This window comes from Grampus griseus, assembly GCF_964374135.1.
Source record: "Grampus griseus genome assembly, chromosome: 11".
Taxonomy (NCBI): domain Eukaryota; kingdom Metazoa; phylum Chordata; class Mammalia; order Artiodactyla; family Delphinidae; genus Grampus; species Grampus griseus.
In genome coordinates, this window is record NC_139005.1 from 82,770,812 (window position 1) to 82,776,811 (window position 6,000).

General features: G+C 37.2%; 1 long non-coding RNA gene across 1 annotated transcript in view; it reads left to right on the forward strand.

Moving 5' to 3' along the window:
* The window catches only part of LOC309830464, a 29,417-nt gene extending 24,951 nt beyond the window's left edge, over positions 1-4,466 (forward strand). The window contains exon 3 of the long non-coding RNA XR_014297484.1: positions 4,363-4,466. This is a non-coding gene — a long non-coding RNA (uncharacterized lncRNA). The remainder of the gene's footprint in view (positions 1-4,362) is intronic.
* The last annotated feature ends 1,534 nt before the right edge of the window (positions 4,467-6,000 follow it).

Below are 6,000 nucleotides of genomic sequence, written 5' to 3' on the forward strand. Positions count from 1 at the left end.
AAAATGTCAACATAATATTTAACTTGTGATAAACTTTAGGAAATGTTTGAAGATGCTGTCTATAACAGGGATAGAACAATAAATAAGGAGAAATTATTAAGAATGGTTAAAAAACTTTTTTTATCAGTATAGGCAATTTTTATCTTTTTAGAAAATTGTCAATATCGTGTGTGTGTGTGTGTGTTTGTGTGTTTTAATGTTTTCACAATTTAATTTCTGAGTGTATACCTCCCCAATATTCAGCTTAATGTAGAGATTAAATTCTGACTTTTGGTTTCTAAACCACTTTGGCACACAATTTTCTTTTTTCTTTCTGGTAATATATTTTTAGTCTATAGCATGTAGGAGCAAAAATAAATAAAGCTGGCTACCTTGAACTATGAACTAAGAACAATAGCAATCCTAGTTGCTATATTAAAAGTTCAAGTTCTAGGGGCTTCCCTGGTGGCACAGTGGTTGAGAATCCGCCTGCCGATGCAGGGGACACGTGTTCGTGCCCTGGTCCGGGAAGATCCCACATGCCGCGGAGCGGCTGGGCCCGTGAGCCATGGCCGCTGAGCCTGCGCGTCCAGAGCCTGTGCTCTGCAACGGGAGAGGCCACAATGATGAGAGGCCAGCGTACCGCAAAAAGAAAAAAAAATAGTGTTGTATGATAAAATGCCAGCCTATAATTTTTAAAAGGTTTTATACTTTTTTAACTAGGTAATACAAATTGTAAAAAAGAAATTCAGAATACCAAAAAGTATATAGTGAAAAGTAAGTCTCCCATCTTTGGTACCCAAACCCTAGTTTTCCCCAGAGATGCTCATTTTTAACAATTTCCTATGTATCCTTCTAGGATATTCCATGCATATGTAAGTACGTATAATATTTAATATAGCCTTTAAAATATAAATTGAATTATCATATATACACTAGCATCTTGCATTTCTTATTTTATAATGTAGCTTAGAGTTCCATATTGATATTTTAAAAATGAGTCATTGTAATGGGTACATAACATTCCATTAAAAAATATACCACAGAAGGGAATTCCCTGGTGATCCCGTGGTTAGGCCCGGGGTTAGATCCTTGGTCAGGGAACTAAGATTCCCACAAGCCGCTCAGTGTGGCCAAAAAAAAAAAAAAAAAAAGGGTATGCCACAGAAACTATACATTGTTTTGCAAAGCCTACAATATTTACTACCTGGCCTTTTACAGAGAAAGTTTGTCGGGTTCTGTTTTTGTTACTAATTTTTAACTCAATAGTGAATGATTAGAGAACATGGTCTCAGGGTTAAAAATTAATAACAAAAAACATATTAAAAGGACTTCCCTGGTAGCACAGTGTTTAACAATCCACCTGCCGATGCAGGGAACGTGGGTTTGACCCCCAGTCTGGGAAGATCCCACATGCCGTGGAGCAACTAAGTCTGCGTGCTGCAACTACTGAGCCCATGTGCCACAACTACTGAAGCCCATGTGCCTAAAGTCCATGCTCTGCAACAAGAAAAGCCACCACAATGAGAAGCCAGCAGACCACAACAAGAGTAGCCCCCGTTCACTGCAACTAGAGAAAGGCCATGTGCAGCAATGAAGACCCAACACAGCCAAAAATAAATAAATTTATTTTTTAAAAAAATTAAAAGCCCTTGAGATATTGTATTTAGAAATCAAAAACATTAACTCCAGGGTAAAAAAGAAATAATAATGAAAAGTTAATAAATAATTGGAACAGAATGATAGTAAAAGCCCTCTGCATCAAAACTTATAGAATAGAAAAAAAATGAAACAAAAACAAAAAAAAAGAAAAAATAATACTTGTGGGATAGAGCAAAAATGCTACTTTTAGCCTTATATGCTCACATTAGTTAAAAAAACAAACACAAACAAACAAACATTAAAGACATGTATCTCAAATAAGAGATTAGAAAAGGAACATGGAATAAATCCAAAGAGAATGAAAGGAAGGAGATAATAAAGGTGAGGATGAATAGAAGAAAAGCAGCAAACAATAGAATCAACAAGGTCAAACTTTTTTGAAAAGGTCAACAAAATTATTTTGGTTTGTTGTATTTTATAGAATATAGAAGACATGAATGGATGTACTGAGTTCTTATTTTAGGTTATTGCATTTTTCAGTTCTAGAATTTCTATTTGGTTTTTCTTCACATCTGTCATGCCCCTAACGTCTGCTATTAACAAAAATAATAATTTCCAGTTCTCTGCTGAGATTTTCAATCTTGTGTTTTATCTCCTTAAACACTATCAAACATAATTATTTTAAAGCCTGTGGCTGACAACCCCAATATCAGAAGCCCCAGGGTGTGGCTACCTCTATTTTCTGTTGTTACTACTTATTTCCCTTCAAATTGCCTAATCTCCTTAGGGGCTTAATGATTTTTTAATACCTGTGGGCATGATATTTGAAACACTGTAGAAGTAACCGTGTAGAAGCCATTGTGTTATCTTCCATCTAAAAGTGCCACAGGGCATTTGCAATTTAGATTCCCTAAATCCAATTTCGGGGATTAAAATGATAGCTACAAACTGGGCTAAAATTCCAAGCAGTGTAATTTCACTTCCAATTTTGACTTAATTGCAGTGTAGAAGTTTACGAGCTCTCAATCCAAAGCTAGAGGGAAAACTTATGCCTCCGCCACCACAGCAAGCCACTCTGAATGTTTAATGGCATCAGAAGAGAGAGAAACAAGTGGGCAGCCTGAGTAGGCATATCAATTTTGTGCACACTCAAATCGATATGCCTGAAATAGTAATGTGACATTTAGGAGTGAGTTCTGAGTGCAAGAAAGGTGGAATAAAGATGACTTTCTTCAGTGTCCCCAAGCAACCAATATAATCCCAGTAATGAAGTGTGACTCTCCCTCCTTCAAGAAGCCCTTGGTCCTAACCTGTCTTTCAGCCCTTGACCTGCTGTCTCACTGGCTGCTGAGCGGTTCACTTCCTCACCTCCTTCCAGTCTTGACACAAATGCTACCATCGTAATATGGCATGGCTGATGAGCCTATTTAAAAGGGGAACCTCTCCCCTTCCTGCTTCTCCTTACTCTACTCAGCTTTCCTTTTTTCATAAACTACTTATTGTCTACTATGCTATGTAATTTACTTAGTCATCATGCCCATGTTTATTATCTGTCTCCCCCTGCAGAAATGCTACAAAGACAGGAATTTTTTCTTTGTCCACTGATATATCCTGGCATCTAGAACAGCATCTATTTGAAGGAATAAATCAAGGCAGCTCTGAGACCTCCATGGATACAAGAGGGTGTGTCTCAGAGGTCTCACTTCTCACCTCTAGCCCACAGTTTATTAAACCTTTTTTCCCAACTACTTACAATCCTGTCCTCAAGAAGACCAGCAGCTTCTGGGAAGAACAACTGTCAGAAGTAAACACGATCTGAAACACACTAGGTAGTTACTAGCAAGTGTGCAAAGAAAAAGTGTCTAGGGAGTTCTCTGGTGGTCCAGTGGTTAGGACTCTGTGCTTTCACTGCTGGGGGCCTGGGTTCAATCTCTGGTTGAGGAACTGAGATCCTGCAAGCTGCGCAGCGAGGCCAAAAACAAAAAAACAAAAAACATGTCTACATTTGAGTAAAATTTCGACACAGATAATATTCAGTGATTGGAATACAGTAAAGGGCAGACATTTCAAACACACCTGAAGTCTTTTTACTCATTAAGTTTCTTGTTAAAAAATCACTGAGGTGCATGATTTCTATTCATACTGAGTGCTCTACGTTTACAAAGGTACCTGGCTACCTGTGTTCATGTGACGTAGTTGGGGAACAGGAGGTAAATAAAAGATTTTGCTGAAAACCAGAAAAACAAATAAAACCAAAAACATTTCCCTTACCTCTGTATATTTGTGGCCTTATTTTAGATTTAGATATTGTAGGTTGTCGTTCTGCCTGGCCCACCCTTGATCTGGCTCTGCACTCACGATAAAGATGGTCTTAGAGATTCCTGCAGTGTTCTAATACTCATGTGCTTCCACGCCCTGCATCTATCACCACAGTATCGATTCTTTTGCCCAGAAGCGGATTACTTCTCCTTCTGGATACGTCTTGGATTGTTCTAGAATAGGCTTTTCCTTCAGTAGCAGCCCTCCCGTCTGAATGACTCATTCTCCTTTTGGATATTCCTCCTTGCCCTTCTCTTTCAGGAGACTTTGAGGTTGGTTTTATTCTTCTTGCTGTTTCACCTAATGGGCGCAAGATTTTCCCTTTTCCAAGTTCCTGGAGACTCTCACTTGGACCTCAACTGATAACGATCCTCTCAAATTCATGAACATTCTGGCACAGTAGCATCTAGTACTGCAGATCTGACAACTAGAATCTGAATCTTAACTTCCTCTTTTCCACAGAAACCTTGGGAATTCACACCATGAACGCAAAAGAAAAATAACCGAGCTCTTTGGTTTCTCATTAAACAAAATAAGATGCCTTACTAAATGTATTTAAAACCAGGTGGGTCTGCTTTTATATTTTTCCAAAGTAGCATGCCAAGAAACATGAATCTGGGGTTCATATGTGAGGTATTGTGTTATCTGATGGCAAAATTATTCCCATTTGAGTTTAGGGCTTCAAGTAAGAAATAACGCTAGGAATTGATTGGAGGCTGAGGTGAAAAGGACAGAACTGGTTTTCTAAATTTTATACATCTTTATTACTGCCATACGTCTTTATTTCTGTCATAAATTTATAGATTATATTTAAATCATGCAGGAGTTTTAATAGAATTAAAAATGTAATTTGGGGAAATTCCCTGGTGGTCCAGTGGTTAAGACTCCACGCTTCCAAAGCAGGGGGCACAGATTCGATCCCTGGTTAGGGAACTAAGCTCTCAGAAGCCACGCAGCACAGCCAAAAAACTTTAAAAATTAAAAAACATTTTTTAATTAAAAAAATAAAAATGTAGTTTTATAACACTGACTGATGAGTGTTTTCATTGCCCGAAGCAAAATTGTTTCCTTAGAATTTTCTTTTTTGGAATTTCATTTGCTTTGTTAGATAACCTTTCTGTAATCCCTTGTTCTCTTTGTCTATTGTTTACTATTTTAGTATGTTATTTGAAACACATAAAAGCATATGTATGCTTTTACTTTAATGAACCATCCCCTGGTCCAAAAACTAAAACATTTTAAATAAATGGTGTGTTACTCCCTAGACCATCTCCCTGCTTGCCCCGTCCCGGGAGTATTCACTGTCTTTAAGTTTGTGTTTATTATTCCCGGGAGTATTCACTGTCTTTAAGTTTGTGTTTATTATTCACTTGGTTTACACACACACCATATAAAGATAGATAGATAGAAAGATACATAGATACATAGGTGATAAATAGAAACAAAGAAAAGAAAAGCTGATTAAAAATATATCGTTTAGTTGTTTATTTTTGAAACTTGTAAAAATCCTGTCATATTCTAAGTGCTTTTCTGGGTTTTATTTTTTCACTGAACTTTATGTGTTCAAGATTCTTCTGTGTTATTGCATTTTCACTTTTGTATATTATTCCATTATGTGAACACACCTCAATTTATTCATTCTCTTGTCAGTGTGTATATATGTATATATCTATGTATTATTTATCTATCCTGTGTGTGTGTGTGTATATATATAGAGAGAGAGAGAAAGAGAAAGAGAGAGAGATGAGTTGTTTGCAGAGCTTTTCCATTATTAACACGGCTGCTAACATCTTTCTACATATATCCTGGCATTCATGTACAAAAGTATCTCTTGTGTATACTCCTAATAACTAGTTATTTTCCTAAATGATTGTCCCAATTTAGACTCCTACCAGTAATGTGAAGAATTCCCACTGATTCACATCTTCTTCATTTAGTTAGTATTGTCAGACTTCTTAATTTTTGTTAATCTCAACCACAGCATTAAAAACAGAACAAAACCTTCTGTCAAAGTTGATGGATTTGTGGGGCTTCCCTGGTGGTGCAATGGTTAAGAATCCGCCCGCCAGTGCAGGGGACACGGGTTCGAGCCCTGGTCTG